Here is a 16373-nt window from a genome sequence, read left to right on the forward strand (position 1 = left end):
GACTCTCATCGCTGAAGACGACACGTCTCCATTCGTCCCTCCATTCACGCCTGTCGCGACACCACTGGAGGCGGGCTGCACGATGTTGGGGCGTGAGCGGAAGACGGCCTAACGGTGTGTGGGACCGTAGCCCAGCTTCATGGAGACGGTTGTGAATGGTCCTCGCCGATACCCCAGGAGCAACAGTGTCCCTAATTTGCTGGGAAGTGGCGGTGCGTTCCCCTACGGCACTGCGTAGGATCCTGCGGTCTTGGCGTGCATCCGTGCGTCGCTGCGGTCCGGTCCCAGGTCGACGGGCACGTGCACCTTCCGCCGACCAATGGCGACAACATCGATGTACTGTGGAGACCTCACGCCCCACGTGTTGAGCAATTCGGCGGTACGTCCACCCGGCCTCCCGCATGCCCACTATACGCCCTCGCTCAAAGTCCGTCAACTGCACATACGGTTCACGTCCACGCTGTCGCGGCATGCTACCAGTGTTAAAGACTGCGATGGAGCTGCGTATGCCACGGCAAACTGGCTGACACTGACGGCGGCGGTGCACAAATGCTGCGCAGCTAGCGCCATTCGACGGCCAACACCGCGGTTCCTGGTGTGTCCGCTGTGCCGTGCGTGTGATCATTGCTTGTACAGCCCTCTCGCAGTGTCCGGAGCAAGTATGGTGGGTCTGACACACCGGTGTCAATGTGTTCTTTTTTCCATTTCCAGGAGTGTATTACACCCTTTATGACGATCTGAGACAATCTGAGAAGAAGTTTTTTCAGTATTTTCGAATGTCAAAAACTTCACTTGATGAACTACTAGCATTCTCCTTGTAGGTTATTAACCTCCGAGCCTCGTACAGGGGTGGAAAATATATTTCGCTATTCTTCTGGTCCGAAAAATACGGTATTAAAGTGAAAAAAGAATATAGAACTTACCAATTTTGTTTCTTTCATCTATGCTCTTTTCATCGAAATCAGGCACAAACTTCGTAATAATTTCTTGCCACGCTTTCATTTTCATGACTTTGTTACTGTAGTCATTGCTTTTCATATCCCAAATAACGGGACGACTTTCCACTTCACTTATAAAATCTCCTGTGTTGATGAACTCTAAACTCATGGCTGCACTGTGTGGAGAACCACTGGGCTCAGCAACGGCTGCCTGTCTGTTGGCAACTCTGCAATGCTGTGCCTGTGATCGGTGTCCCAGTGTGAACACTCCAATACAGGCTAATGCGTGTCCGGCGGTGACCGCTGCGATCACAGTGTCGGTGTCCGTCACATGTGGCGAGGGAGAGTCACTGCTGGGCCACCGTGACGCGGTGACTCAGTGCAGTGTCCCGGTGTGAATGCTCCAATTCAAACGAATGTATCTCTATCAGTGACTGTCACCGGTGACCGTCACAAGTGTCCCAGTGTGAAACGAGCCTTAGTCTTCGCCGTATAGATTTGGAATACTGAATAAAAACTACAGTTAGAACCGTGCCGTAGCACGCGAAAATGCCGAAGAGGAAACAGACAGCTCTAAATGTACAAGTTTAGGATTCTAGATGAAGTGGACCGTGGTATCAAGAAAACAGCAATTGCAGAGCAGTTTGGAATACCTAAATCTACTTTATCTACGATTATTAAGAATCGAGAAAAAATTATTAATGCTGCGGCATGAGGTTCTGGAAACAAACCTAAACGACTTCGTACCACCAAGTATGACGACATTGATACGTTACTGCCAGAACGGTTCAATTATATGCGTGCGTCTAACATACCTTTAACTGGCCCTGTGATTCAGTCAAAAGCAAATGATATTGCTAAAGATATGGGCATCGAAGACTTTCGTTGTTCTGCTGGTTGGTTGTATCGGTTCCAAAAGAGACATTCAATTTCACCTGTACAAATTTGTGGTGAAGCAAATGAAGTTGATGAAGAAAGTGCGAACAGCTGGTTGCATGAATTCAACCGAGTGAGGGAAAAGTATGCCTCGTGTGATGTGTTTAACATGGATGAAACTGGATTTTTCTACAATCTTTTTCCAAATCACACCCTAAGGATAAAAGGGTGATAAGTGTCACGGTGGAGAACGAAGCAAACAACGTGTGACTGTTGTACTGTGCTGTAATGCTGACGGCAGTGAGAAGTTTCGTCCCTGGGTTATTGGTAAATTCGAGAAACCACGTTGTTTCAAAAACATAAATATGGACACTTTACCTTGCATTACTCTCACCACAAGAAAGCTTGGATCGATGGCACATCATTTCGCAAGTGGCTTCTTCGTTTCAACAGTCGAATGGTTACCCAAAATAGACATGTTCTTCTTACATTGGGCAGATTTACTGCCCATAACGTTCATAATCTGAACCTGTCCAACATAAAGGTTCAGTTTTTTCCACCCAACGGCACAAGCCGCCTTCAGCCTTTGGACCAAGGCATAATCTCTCTCATAAAGAGAGCTTATCGTAGCCGACTTGTAAGAGCTGCAATTCGTGCTGCTGAAAACAATAGTGCAATCCCAAATTGGAATCTGCTTGATGCAATAAAAGCCATCGCGGCAGCCTGGAGCTCAGTATCGCCACATCATATAGGGGAGTGCTTTAATAGAGCTTGGAGACATAGCAACACTGAAGATGTCCACGAGTTAGAAGATGCCACTTCACCTGAAGAATGGACAGTTCTGCAGGACGTTGCGAACCCTGGGATTAGTTTCGAAGAATTCATTGACGATGTTGCCGTGTGTGCTTCTGTGGAATCGGATGTGCCAAAAGCTGTGAACGAGGTGCAAGAAGGGCCATCAGAAGAAAGAAGAGAATATAGATACCATTCCACCTACCCGTCAGGAGATGTTTACAGCCTTGGACTGTTTAGAACGGTTCGCTTCGACATCCGACGTCACTGCTGGGTTTACGGATGCTATCATTACATCTGGTTGTGAAATTACAAAATATTAGGGTTCCCATGAACGTCAGCGAACCATGACCGAATTTTTTCCAAGAAAGGAACGTACATAATTTTCGAGTACTTGGATTTTACAATCACTTTATAATTTATCAACAAGGTTGAGGTTACGGATATGAAAGTAGCTAGGATGATTGCAGGTACTAGTAGATGGGAACAATGGCAGGAGGGTGTCCACAAAGAGGAAATCAAAGAAAAACTGGGAATGAACTCTATAGATGTAGCAGTCAGGACGAACAGGCTTAGATGGTGGGGTCATGTTACACGCATCGGAGAAGCAAGGTTACCCAAGAGACTCAGGGGTTCAGCAGTAGAGGGTAGGAGGAGTCGGGGCAGACCGAGGAGAAGGTACCTGGATTCGGTTAAGAATGATTTTGAAGTAATAGGTTTAACATCAGAAGAGGCACCAATGTTAGCACTGAATAGGGGATCATGGAGGAACTGTATAAGGGGGGCCATGCTCCAGACTGAACGCTGAAAGGTATAATCAGTCTTAAATGATGATGATGATGATGATGATGATGATTTATAGTGTTATAAGTCTACAATAACGTGATTCATAGTGTAGTGTATTACACATTAGTGTACTGCTGTACATGTACACTTATTAAAATCTGTGTTTCTCATTTAACACGAATTTTTTAACACGAACTCCTGATTTTTCGGTCCCTTCGGATTCGTGTTAAGTTCTTGACATCCAGCTTAACAGATTTCCTTTTTCCGACGGACGCACGTCAAGATCGTCAGCTCATATTAACATCTCAAAACTCTGGGATTTCTCTCCCCACATCCATCACTCCTGGCGGCTCACCTCCAACTGCCCAACGCTACGCGCTCTTCACATCCAACTGCCCAACTGGCGAATAACTTCCAACAATGAGTCTAGCCAGCCACAGACCGCACACGGCACAGTCAGTGATTTCAATAGCGAGTGCTGCATGCGCTACCAACATACAAATCTAAACAACCTACTTACGACGCTTATCATTCGTTGCTTGTGGTGCCATCCAGCTCAAGAAGAGAAAAAATCAAATCCGGTGGCATTCTACACGGAATGGGGAGATTATGCATGAAAAGCAAGTACACTGTGCCTCCAGAGAAGACGTATTACTGAAGGGAAAGCTACAGTGCAGCCCTATAGTAAAACTGCACAATGTGGGTAATCACAGAAAGCACGTAATATGATACTTAGGGATACATACTGGCTATCGGCTGACGTTTAACCGACATTTAAAACATGCAACTGATCAAGCAGGAAATCTTGAAAACTCGCACGCATCAGCAGAATTAGACTGCAGCTGCAAACTGTACGAATCTACCACTCAGATTTGTTTGAATCAATAGTGGGAGGGCGTACTGAAAAGTGATGTCCCTGAATTTTTTATGTGAAAACTCGTAACCCTTGTAACATCGTGGGAGGGAGGGGGGGAGGGGGCGGCACCGGGAGGGGGTCTTCAAGCCTAACTTTTAAAAATATGAAAATATTATAATCTACTCATCTACCTACTGTATACTTTAAAATATTGAAAGAAATATTTATTGCTTTTGATGACTTTTTTATATCGGGCTTTGTATGTTTTTCTTTTTTTTTGTATTTTTTGGCAGAACGTAACCCAAAAATTTAAGTCTTAATACGCGATGTGGCTTTACGCAGCGAATTTGTTTTTCATATTTTGATGTTCAGGATCTCTCTTACATAAATATACTGCATATTTTTAAAAAGTATGGTGTCAACAAAAGTGAATGATTGTTAACGATTACCGTATTTTTTTTTAATTTGTGGTGCTGCCTGTGTACACATTACGAAAAATTTTCAGGTTCTTGGCCGTACCTATATGTCAGAACGTTATTTAAAAATGACGTTATTAATGAAGTTGACGAAAGTTAACGAAATTTGTCTTTTTTGTGGTGGGGATAAAGTACATCTCCTTGGCAGTATGCGTTATGGAAAACACGTTGGTATTGGTAGGGTGAAAGCTTTTTAAATAAAACAAACATTGAAACTTCCTAACAGATTAAAACTGTGTGCTGGACCGAGACTCGAACTCGGGACTGAGCTACCCAAGCACGACTCACGCCCCGTCAGTTTTAATATGCCAGTAAGTTTCATATCAGCGCACACTCCGCTGCAGAGTGAAAATCTCAATCTAGAAACATCCCCAAGGCTGTGGCTAAGCCATGTCTCCGCAATATCCTTTCATTCAGGAGTGCTAGTTCTACATGGTTCGCAGGAGAGCTTCTGCAAAGTTTGGAAGGTAGGAGACGAGATACTGGCAGAAGTAAAGCTGAGGACGGTGCGTGAGGCGTGCTTGGGTAGCTCAGTTGACAGAGCGCTTGCCCGCGAAAGGCAAAGGACCCGAGTTCGAGTCTCGGTCGGGCACACAGTTTTAATCTGCTAGGAAGTTTCATAGTAGCGCACACTCCGCTGCAGAGTGAAAATCTCATTCTGGAAAGATCCCCAAGGTTGTGGCTAAGTCATGCCTCCGTAATATCCTTTCTTTCAGGAGTGCCAGTTCTACATGGTTCGCAGGAGAGCTTCTGTAAAGTTAGGAGACGAGGTACTGGCAGAAGTAGAGCTGTGAGGACGGGGCGTGAGTCGTGCTTGGGTAACTCAGTAGGTAGAGCACTTGCCTGTGAAAGGCAAAGGTCCCGAGTTCGAGTCTCGGTCCGGCATACAGTTTTAATCTGCCAGGAAGTTTCATATCAGGGCACACTCCGCTGCAGGGTGAAAATCTCATTTTGAAAACAAACATTACTAATAATTTATAGCTTTATTCTTTACGTCTGCATATTCAACTCTCACTATAGTCGCCATGGCGACAAACAAATTTCTCTCCACAAGAGAACAGTTTGTTGAGATCGTCATTGTAGTATGTCTGACTTTGTTGATTGTTCCATAACCTCACCTCTGCATCCATCACTTCTTCACTATCAAAGCGAAGTCCTTGAGGGTGCTCTTTAACTTTTGGAAGCAGATAAAAACCGCTTGCGGCCTAGTCGGGACAGAAAGGAGGATGATCGATGACAATGAATCCAAGGCATCAGATTGATGCAGATGTCGTGGTGCTCGTGTGTGGTGTGGTATACAGAATGTTAATAATGTTTGTTTTATTTTTAAAAAAATTCAGAGTTTTCGCGTGAAAAATTCGGAGTCACTACTTTACGGACTTTGTCTCACAGCGATCAGAACAGAACAGTGGTTAGGGGAGGGCAAAGGAGGGCCCTGCTCCGACTGTACGGGGCTTTCAGCACGTGTTTTCACCTTTTACTACACGAAGGGTACATTACACTTGCTGGCTCCAGCCAAGTTTAAGACTAGTGGAAATAATGGAAATTATGTGGGAAGATTTCAGGGACAGCCGCCAACTATAACAGTGGCGAATCAGTAGATGGCAGTGTAAGGGGGGGGGGGGCAGTCAGTGTCAAAGGCGGTACAGTGTTCTCATTTCTCCCCGACATCCGGGAGCGGTTCCAAATAAGCCATGTAGACTCGAGTCGAGGCATAGTACACTTTTTAACGCGACACGACTTCTACCCAATGCATCCGCATCGAATGCTTCTCATTCAGCTGACTTTGGTCCTATGGGGAAAATACTGACCACCGCGCGACTGCTGCGGTCGCAGGTTCGAATCCTGCCTCGGGCATGGATGTGTGTGATGTCCTTAGGTTAGTTAGGTTTAAGTAGTTCTAAGTTCTAGGGGACATGACCACAGATGTTAAGTCCCATAGTGCTCAGAGCCATCTGAACCACAATACTGACCATTTCTTTCTAAAATGCACAGAGATATGGAGACATGAACACAATTGACACACGACGACATCCGAGAATCCATTAGAGAGCCAGATAAAAGGCAAATCTCAACAGACAGGCTAACACTACACATCATCTATTATATGCTCCAATGCAGAGAAAAGAGAGCGTACACACTGACCAGGCAGACAATTTCCAGACTTGAACTCCATCCATGCAAAGTATCCGACACAGGACAGAATGATAACACTCTCTCTGACAATGACAGTGACCTGTGAGTGTCCGGTACCACATAAGGTACATATGACCAGAGTTTTATCGAGTTTTGCGAAAATTCCTTTGATAATATTCCGTTACAGTAGTCATTCGAAGCTTCAAGTATTGTGCTCTTGACAGAAAATTGTGTTTCTTTCAGCATCTCTGTGTCTATAGCCCTGCAAACGGCCTTGCCGCAGTGGTAACACCGGTTCCCGTCAGTGTAACGAAGTTAATAACGAAGTTAAGCGCTGCCGGGATGGGCTAGGACTTTGGTGGGTGACCGTCTGGTCTGCCAAGTGCCTGTTGGTAAGCGGGGTGCAAAAGCCCCTGTGAGGCAAACTGAGGAGCTACTTGACTGGGAAGTAGCGGCTCCGGCCTTGTAAACTCACAGAGGGCCGGGAGAGCGGTGTGCTGACCACATGTCCCTCCCTATCAGCACTATGGGACTTAACATCTGAGGTCATCAGTCCCCTGGGCTTAGAACTACTTAAACCTAACTAACCGAAGGACATCACACACACATCATGCCCGAGGCAGGATTCCAGCCTGTGGCCGTAGCTGCAGCTCCGTTCCGGACTGAAGCGCCTACAACCGCTCGGCCACAGCGGCCGGCTATGAAGAATTCAGAAAACTCGGAACATGAAATGAGTGTCACTTCACAGTCCACCAATCAAGCCACACTACGAGCTACCAAAGAAATGATGACTTTGATACGATTCTTGACGGGAAATATGAAATAGCACAGACTATGTATTAAATCAAAAGAAACTGACAAACTGATTTGTGAAACGACTCCTCCAAAGTTCGTGAAGGATTGCAGCTTTCGACGCTTAATACAATGTCTAATACTATACTTGGCATACTATCAGTTTAGAGAACAGCACTCCTTTTTATTTTCAGTAATGTGTGCTGTAATCGCTAATTACATAAACAGTTTACAATAAAACAATGTTTTGTTTTCTAACTACATAGCAAGATTATTTTACATACTACTGTGGTTATGTAGAAGCTTTAATTACGTAAACACCACTCCAGAAAAACTGCTGACCGGCCTCCTGCTCCGACTTTTGCTCCGATACCGCAAAACAACGCCACATCTCTGTTGACCTGCTAGGGCAGCGCTTGTGAAATACGGTTCATGGAGGGTTCCCGGGTTTTAAAACACACGCCTTTCCTTACTGTTCTTTTTCACGATTCCTCCAGCTACATGCAGGTGACATTAACTTCAGAGTAGCAATATTGAAACTTCAGACATGTAATTCACCGTCTAGTTTTATGGCATTACGGTTCTTCTTTTATTTTGCTTCAGGCTTGCGTCTCTATGAACTCTTTTTAACCTCTTTTACTAAAAAGAAGAACATAAAACCAGACATGGTATCAAAGGTTTGGAGTTAACATGTTGTGCAAGCTGCAGTTAATCTCAACTCGTACTGTTTTCCTTGTGATAGAAGTGAAATTGTCGAAAGATAAAATATAACGTGTCTGGTACTTGAGATGCTTGATGGATTGTCTGATAAAGGTAACTGACTTGTTTGCTACAGAAATCTGATGCAAGTCACGTGCAAACGCTCTCGAAAGACGCCGTTATCTGATAAGCGACGTAAATTAAGCGAAACTGCACAGTTTTTATGGCATGTTCGTTTTCTAATCTTTCTCACTTCATATATCAGTAACTGATACTGTGTCATTCTTCTTTCCAAAAATAAAGAATTAGAGAAAGAAACTTTGGCGCTACAGCGGAGTGTATGCACGCTCCGCTGCAGAGAGAAAAATTTCATTCTGGAAACATCCACCACAATGTGGCTAAGCCATGTCCCCGCAGTGTCCTTTCGCCCAGGAGTGGCAGTCTTCCAAATTTCGCAGGAGATCCGTCGGTAGGTTGATTCGAGAGAAGGGCCCAAACAACGAGGTCATCGGTCCGATCGGATTAAGGAAGCATGGGGAAGAAAATCGGACGTGCTTTTTCACAGGAACCATCCCGGTGTTTACCTGAAGCGATTTAGGGAAATCATAGAAAATCTAAATGGGCACGGCCAGATGCGGGTTTGAACCATCATTCTCCCGAATGCGAGTCCAGTGTAGTAACCACTGCGCCAAGTCCCACGGTTTCGCCGGAAATTTCGCTGTGAAATTTGGAAGATAGGAGACAAGGTACTGACTGAAGTAATGCTGTGAGGACGGGGCGTGAGTCGTGCTTGGGTAGCTCAGACGGTAGAGCACTTGCCCGCGAAAGGCAAAGGTTCCGAGTTCGAGTCTCGGTCCGGCACACACTTTTAATCTGCCAGGAAGTTACATATCAGCGCACACTCCGCTGCAGAGTGAAAATCTCATTCTGGAAACATCCCCCAGGCTGTGGCTAAGCCATGTCTCCACAATATCCTTTCTTTCGGGAGTGCTTGTTCTGCAAGGTTCGCAGGAGAGCTTGTGTAAAGTTTGGAAGGTAGGAGACGAGGTACTGGCAGAAGGCTGTGAGGACGGGGGGCAACTGCGTGCAGTCTTCGCCCAAAGCCTCAGCGCAGTCGTACCTGCGAACACTCCTGCGACCTCGCAGAAGGACGTTCGCGCGCCTATCCCAGCTTTTGTTCCAGCAGCACCGCAGGTGAGAGGCGCAGAGAAGACAACCGCCGCCCCAGCGGAACCGGTGGCGACGCCGACGACGGCGGGGACGACCCTCATCGCGACAGCGAGAGCGAACGGCGTGCATTTCTCCGACGCTGAAGCGGCGCAGCTCACTGAGCAAGCGGATCTGCTGGAAGCTGCTGTGCAGAAGTCCTGCGCCGTGCACGTGGAGGTAGAATAAGGGGAGATGGCGCTACAGACTAGAGATGGGGGATCCGCTCTTGAACTAATTCATAGAGTTCAATCTTTGAAAGGAGTGAACAATCAGTGATTCAGAAAAAAAGAACGGTAGCTCCAAACGTTTCCCACGGCAGAGAGAGAGAGAGAGAGAGAGAGAGAGAGAGAGAGAGACGGAGCATATCAGCAGCGCCTCTGCTGGTCACAGCACAGTGCACGCCACGCAACACAGCCAGCGCCGGCCTCTGCCCTGCTTCTACCTTGGCTGCCTGCAATGTGCAGTGCCCCATTGGATTTTGTGTTTCACATGTGCGTCGTCTGCCGCGCAGTGTCTAGCGCAGCGTAACTTCGCATCGCACTCTGTCGGCGATCGTTTCAGTCGCACGTCCTGCCCTCTGGGCAGTTGATGCGAGCAACAGGACAGAGAGCCACCTAGCGGATAACATAGGAACTACTTGCAAAAACCCGCTCGCGAGGGAACGAACTATTTTGTCTCGGAGCGGGTGAGTTCACCGCTACCCCCTCCCTCGGAACTCGCCCGCTCATCGCTCGCCCCACCGTCTCGACTCTAGCCAGAGCGTCGAGCAAAGCGACTCAGGTGTCACTGTGGTCTCTGCGGTCTCAGCTCACGCAGTAATACAGCTCGCGGCTCGACCTGCTCGACTCAGCGCCTCTGCATCGGAGTTCGTCCCCACTGGATATTGTTCTTCGTAGTAATGCCGCTATGTATATTACATTATTATGTTATGTATACATCAATTGTTTTTATTTTATTTTTATTTGTTTAAACTGATTAGATTAGGTTCCTGATGACTCCTCTTACTATAGGATTTTTATTATAGACACTCGAATTTACGCTTTAATTACGAGCGAACCGATAAACGTATCGCAAAATGTGATACACCAATATTTTCCTTGTTTTATTCTGCGTAAGGCTATATGCAGCACTTTCGTTTTACAGTCAAATTTATATTTTCTTTTCTTATTCTGGTACGGATTTTGCGATTTTAGGCGTCTTCGAAAGGAAACGTTCACTTTAAAAATATATGGCTTGCGATGTATTTGTATGAGGTTAATGAAATTTTAATATGTTATAGCCAAATATATTGTTAATGTAAATCTCAAGTTACAACATTTTCCGATCACCCAAAAAACCACGATAGTGCAAAATAAATCAATAATCAAAAACTTTGTCATATCGTGGAAATTTCAATAAACAATACAAAATTCTTACTCATTATCTGTGTTACTTCAAAATAGGATCAAATAAGATCAAAATACAGGTATAGTACTGGAATAAACCAAGTTTAAAGGGCAATGTGCCTTCCATTTATTTTCTATTGTAAATGAGTGGTGAGTCATGAAAAAGAGCTAATTCATTTCAGGGAGTGAACAGTTCTGATCCAATCTCTGAAAAGAACAGCTTTGCCCATCTCTACTACAGACTTACGCTGTAAGTTGTTTTGAAGCCAGTGGGCGGGGCCTGCCGCCATCTTGGATCCCCCAAAACATTAGCAGACGAGTGTTTACAATTGCTTCTTGTTCGTTATTTCTGTCTTGTGCACGCGATATTTATTTTATATAGTAAATGTTACACTGTTTTAGTGAACAACACAGCATAAGGAACGCAACTTCATACGTTTTTCTGGTCTTAAATGCGTATTCGATACAGTACTACGACACGAAAACATGACGCTTCTGGTCTCAGTACTGTAATTCCTTTTTGTTTATACACTTCGAATAACCGAGAAGAGAAGTATGTGCTATGAATAGCGTGCTTTCTTAATCCATTTCTATTCACTTTCATTGTGTTTGTGTCGATAATTGATAGAGCCAGAACTCCAAAAGCAATTATTGATAGTTTAGAGGCACCGATTTGCATTCGTTGCATTTTCAAGTCGAATGCAAATTTTAAATGTTCAAGTTTGCAAGAAACTTACCTTATTTCCTTTGGTGTCCCATAGATGTCTGCAGGGATGATATAAACAAGACAGCTGTCATGTCAACAAAGTGAAAGATTCGTTAAATTACGAAGTAATAGAACGGAATTTAAGATTGTCAGGACCATTGTAGTTTACACATCTGCTTTGTTCATAAACTGTACCTACCAAGTGACATTCAGTGTGGCAAATAACAGCAATTTTCAGGGTAACACGACAACACAGTGATTAATATAATGATCTAAATAGCCTAGACTTAGACAGGGAATTTGCTTTAATAAATATATATTTAACCACTGTAACAGGTGTTTCGCACATTTTACTTAAGATTTAACTAACTACATGTAGTTACATTACTTTTATATTAAATTATCGAATTTTAAAACATTAGTCCCCATTTCCAGGATATTCCTTGCCAGGACTTTTCAGTTACTTGGGAATAACAAAACAATGAAAACCAAGTGTATTGCTCACCTCTAGATAGCTCTTTGTGTTGGATTGATAGGAAATCTTAAGTCTAATCACATAAATAAAACCATACTGTATAGCTTACAGTGCATCAGAATTTCAAATATATATAAGAAAATAGCGCTTAAATAAGTCCACTTACGAATGAAACGTGATTTGTTTAAACTTTAGACTACAATCAGAACGATTAGTACACCCATAAGCGACACAAGCTGGCGTTTTTTATCAAAACACTTCACAATTACACGGAATCAAACCACCAGAAGCGAATGTTTTGGGGTAGGTAACATGGCGGATCTTCACTTGGGTTGGCTTCAAGTTTGTGACGTCATGACAACTCCTCTTATTTTTACCTCCATGGCCGTGCAGTAGAGGAGGACGCTGAACGGTAGCCGATCGCAGCCGTTCTGCACCAGCCTGATGAAGCTGCACCGAGCCACTGACGACAAGGCGCTGCAGAGGGCCTAACAGCGACGCATGCGTTGCCGCGCCGGACTCTTATGTTACACGGAGGAAGCCACTGCGGCCGGCCCAGGAGACTACAAGCGAGCCCCGCCGCAGCACCGGACTGACCCAGCTAACGACCACGCAGCACATAGGTAACGATGCACGGATACCTCACGCTAACCTTCCCTCACATTGCATGCTCTGTCGCAGCTAGCAAGCCGCTACTGCCCTTACTACCCGTCCTACTGTCGCAGAGGTTTTTTTCCCTTGGCGTTGGCCTTGGCACTTTTTTTCCTCTGCTCTTAAAACCGCTACCCTTCGATCGTTTTCGACCACTTCTATCTCCTGATGGACCATGTTAATGAGTAGTCTTACCCAGACGCATGGATAACATCACAGCCCGCATCCTGTGACGCCTGATTCAAAAACTAACATGTTTACGGAGGTGACAGTAGAACTTTTGGTTTGGTCACCACGTTGGTGTGGGCGTGGAGGGGCCCCATCCTTTCTCATGGGGCGTGAGTCGTGCTCGCGTAGCTCAGTTGGTAGAGCGCCTGCCCGCGAAAGGCAAAGGTCCCGAGTTTGAGTCTCGGTCCGGCACACAGTTTTAATCTGCCAGCAAGTTTTATACTCGCATTGCAAAAAGACTAGAGGGAAATGCAACGAATCGCAATGAAAGAGAAGACACGTCACATTAGTATGGGAGGCGAATAAAAGCCAACGGCCTCGCCGCAGTGACGGCACTGGTTCCCGTCTGATCACCGAGATTAAGCGCTGGCCGGCTGGGATAACACTTGCTTGCGTCACTGTCCGGGTCCACCGAGAGCTGTTGGCGTGTGTGGCGCACTCAGCCCTTGTGAGGCCAATTGAGGAGCTGCTTGGCTGAGAAGTAGCGCCTGCTTTTGCCGGCCGCGGTGGTCTAGCGGTTCTGGCGCTGCAGTCCGGAACCGCGGGACTGCTACGGTCGCAGGTTCGAATCCTGCCTCGGGCATGGGTGTGTGTGATGTCCTTAGGTTAGTTAGGTTTAAGTAGTTCTAAGTTCTAGGGGACTTATGACCTAAGATGTTGAGTCCCATAGTGCTCAGAGCCTTTTTATGAAACCCTCGCGTGTGTTGAAAGGATTCTGTTACGGACACCATGCGTGGCACTGTCGTATGTCCTGTTCTGGACTACTGCTCCAGCGTTTGGGATCCGTGTCTACCGGATCTGACAGCGGACGCTGAACGGTATCCACCAGATGTACCTTTCAGAAAACGCATTTGAATGTTGTTGTTTGTGACAAGATTGCGTTATGCCTCGTATACAGGGTGAGTCACCTTAACATTACCGCCAGATATATTTCGTAAACCACATCAAATACTGACGAGTCGATTCCACAGACCGAACGTGAGGAGAGGGCCTAGTGTAATTGGTTAATACAAACCACAAAAAAATGCACGGAAGTATGTTTTTTAACACAAAGCTACGTTTTTTTTTTAAAATGGAACCCCGTTGGTTTTGTTAGCACATCTGAATATATAAACACATACGTAATCAGTGCCGTTTGTTGCATTGTGAAATGTTAATTAGATCCGGAGATATTGTAACCTAAAGTTGACGCTTGAGTACCACACTTCCGCTGTTCGATCGTGTGTATCGGAGAGCACCGAATTACGTAGGGATCCAAAGGGAATGGTGATGGACGTTAGGTACAGAAGAGACTGGAACAGCACATTACGTTCACATGCTAACACCTTTTTATTGGTCTTTTTCACTGACGCACATGTACATTACCATGAGGGGTGAGGTACACGTTCGACGGGCGTTTCATAGGACGTGCAGGACGCATAAATCGGTCAGCCCGTTCTCCTGATCTTACACCTCTGGACTTCTTTCTGTGGGGTACGTTAAAGGAGAATGTGTACCGTGATGTGCCTACAACCCCAGAGGATATGAAACAACGTATTGTGGCAGCCTGCGTCGACATTACATCAGATGTACTGCTGCGTGTACGACATTCATTACGCCAGAGATTGCAGTTGTGTGCAGCAAATGATGGCCACCACATTGAACATCTATTGGCCTGACATGTCGGGACACACTCTATTGCACTCCGTAACTGAAAACGGAAACCACGTGTGTACAATGCAACAAACGGCACTGATTACGTATTTGTTTATATGGTCAGATGTGCTAACAAAACTAAACGGGGTTCCATTTAAAAAAAGCGTAGGTTTGTGTTAAAAAACATACTTCCGTGCATTTTTTTATGGTTTGTATTAACCAATTACACTAGCCCCACTCCTCACGTTCGGTCTGTGGAATCGATTCGTCAGTATTTGATGTGGTTTACGAAATATATCCAGCGGTAACGTTAGGTGACTCGCCCTGTATAAAGGAGAAACGTCGGCGCATTCGCTTGGTTGTGCAGCATCGTGCAGCCATCTCACCTTGTGTCACGGGTGGACCTGTTTGCAGCACGACGCGTATTAGCATGACCAAAGCGACGACGTCAGCAGCGCCACTGATTGGCTGTCACAGCTAGCGTTGTCGCAGCTGTCGTTGACAAAGCAGCAAAGAGAGTTGCCTAGCCTGCACACGTTATGTTTTCAGACGGATCCCGGTTCTGCGCATAACACCACGATGGACGTATCGCTGTCTGGGCTCTCTGAGGAAAACAAACACCATCATACGGATACAGCACCTGGCGAGCTGGCATGGGGTACATTTGCGTAGTAGACAACACGATCAGCTCTGGTTCGCATAGTCTGTAAATTGGATAGCAGGTGCCGCATTTGTGAACTTTTAAGATCTGTGTCTGTCCTCAACTTTTGAGCCATCTGTAATGCTGTCTTTCAACAAGATAAAGCAACACCAGATGTTGCTAATGCATTTTTCACCTTCCGCAGTACAGAGGGTATTTGGGTACTGCCCTGGACAGTCCGTGTCGAAATTCCTGAACCACTGAAATCATTTGGTCATGGATCGTCGAAAGTCCTGCACGACCAATGATGACTTCTCACGTAGAGTTGAAGCGGGCTGGAATGACATACCCATACATCTCTCGTGTTGGCACATTTTTTTATCCAATCAGGATAGAGTCAGAGGTGCCAGCGCTGTCTGCTGAATTTCGCAACACGTACAGCCCAAATTCAACTAAAAATATCATATGCTCTCTACTATACTTTACAGTCACAATATGATAATTTTCCTTATCTTGTGACATTCCTGATGAGGAGTTTTTGGACCAGAGTGTCAAAAAATTTAATTTTATGGAAAAAATATTAAATTATTTAGCAATACATGTCCTATTTTCTCTGTTTCACACCAGGGTACTCACTACTCAGTCGAGCCAAACAGAAATGATCAACAAATATCTCCAATACAGCCTCGTCCATATACGGATAATTCGAAAACACTTTTTTTTTTTTTTGATCCATCGGTCTTCTGCCTGGTTTGATGCAGCCTATCACAAATTCCTCTCCTCTGCCGACCTCTTCCTATCAAAGTAGCACTCGCAACCTGCGTCCTCGATTATTTGCTGGATGTACTCCAATCTCTGTCTTCCTCTACAGTCTTTGCCCTCTACAGCTCCTTCTAGTACCGTAGAATTCATTCTCTGACGTCTTAACAGTTATCCTATTATCTTGTCCCTTCTCCTCGTCAGTGTTTTTCACATATTCCTTTCCTCTACGACTCTGCACAGAACCTCCTTACCGTATCAGTCCACCTAATTTTCAACATTCGTCTGTGGCTTCACAACTCAAACGTTTCGATTCTCGTCTGTTCTCGTTTTC

Source organism: Schistocerca cancellata, chromosome 11, assembly GCF_023864275.1.
Source record: "Schistocerca cancellata isolate TAMUIC-IGC-003103 chromosome 11, iqSchCanc2.1, whole genome shotgun sequence".
Classification (NCBI taxonomy): domain Eukaryota; kingdom Metazoa; phylum Arthropoda; class Insecta; order Orthoptera; family Acrididae; genus Schistocerca; species Schistocerca cancellata.